This window comes from Mandrillus leucophaeus, unplaced genomic scaffold, assembly GCF_000951045.1.
Source record: "Mandrillus leucophaeus isolate KB7577 unplaced genomic scaffold, Mleu.le_1.0 Scaffold395, whole genome shotgun sequence".
In the NCBI taxonomy this organism is placed as follows: Eukaryota; Metazoa; Chordata; class Mammalia; order Primates; family Cercopithecidae; genus Mandrillus; species Mandrillus leucophaeus.
The window spans coordinates 2,952,452-2,953,393 of record NW_012104198.1 but is presented as its reverse complement, the minus strand read 5'-3'; the positions used below and the strand labels follow the sequence as shown (position 1 = coordinate 2,953,393).

The 942-nt window shown below is 50.6% G+C and overlaps 1 protein-coding gene across 1 annotated transcript in view; it reads left to right on the top strand.

The window, feature by feature from the left end:
- The first annotated feature begins 289 nt into the window (after positions 1-289).
- The window catches only part of LOC105547741 (protein SSX8), an 11,462-nt gene continuing 10,809 nt past the window's right edge, over positions 290-942 (top strand). The window contains exon 1 of the mRNA XM_011991442.1: positions 290-533. The gene's annotated coding sequence lies outside the window, so the exon portion shown is untranslated. The remainder of the gene's footprint in view (positions 534-942) is intronic.

Here is a 942-nt window from a genome sequence, read left to right as displayed (position 1 = left end):
CCGTGCCCGGCCCAAATTTCTTACGTTAGTAAAGAGTTCCTAGGAAAAATCCCATACATGAAAAAGTTAGAAACTGACAGGAAGGATTTGAGATGGCGACCTGCTTCGTATACACTGCTTATTAAAACTGGATAACAAATGCACCGTGGGGGGTGGTGGGGGGGATAGGAAAAATGGAAAGGTAAAATCAGCCCATGCGTACTCTGATTTTGAAAGGATTTAAAGAGAAAATCAGAGCATGCGTACTCTGAACTTGGACTAGCCAATCCCAGGGAATACTTTAGGCGGGAAAATCAGAGTCTCTGCCCTCGCTTTGAGGAGGTTCTGTCCCTGGAGCCTGAACTGAGAGACCCCACATCAGCTTGGCTTGTCCCGCCTACTGTTCTGACTTCTAATTGGCCAGATGGAGTTCACTGACTGCCCTGATTGGTCCATCATCCTGGGGCAGTGACATCACAGAATATTTTCTCCTCCTCCAGCCACACTTTGTCGCCAACTGCTGCCGACCCCGCCACCACTGCTTTGTCTCTGAGGTAGGTTCTCTTGAAGGGACACCCTAGATGGGCCAACGAGGGCAGATAGAAAAGGAGGAAGCCTCCGTAGGGGCCTCAAGTGCTTGGGCTTCCGAAAATCTTGAGGACTGAAAGACAACTAATGCCTTTCAGGGCGATCATCATGGAAGAGCCTCCCGCCTCCGCCTCGCGCCTACAGGCCTGTGCGGTCCCACCTCTGGAAACATTTTTTCATTTTTGTATTTTAGTGGAGACGGGGATTCGTTATGTCGGCCAGGCTGGCCTCGACTTCCTGGGCTCAAGTAATCCTCCCACCTCGGCCTCGGGACTACAGGCACGCACCACCCTGCCCTCAGTAATATTTTTTATTTTTCATTTTTTTTAGTAGAGACAGTTTCGCCATGTTGGCCAGGCTGGCCTCAACCGCCAG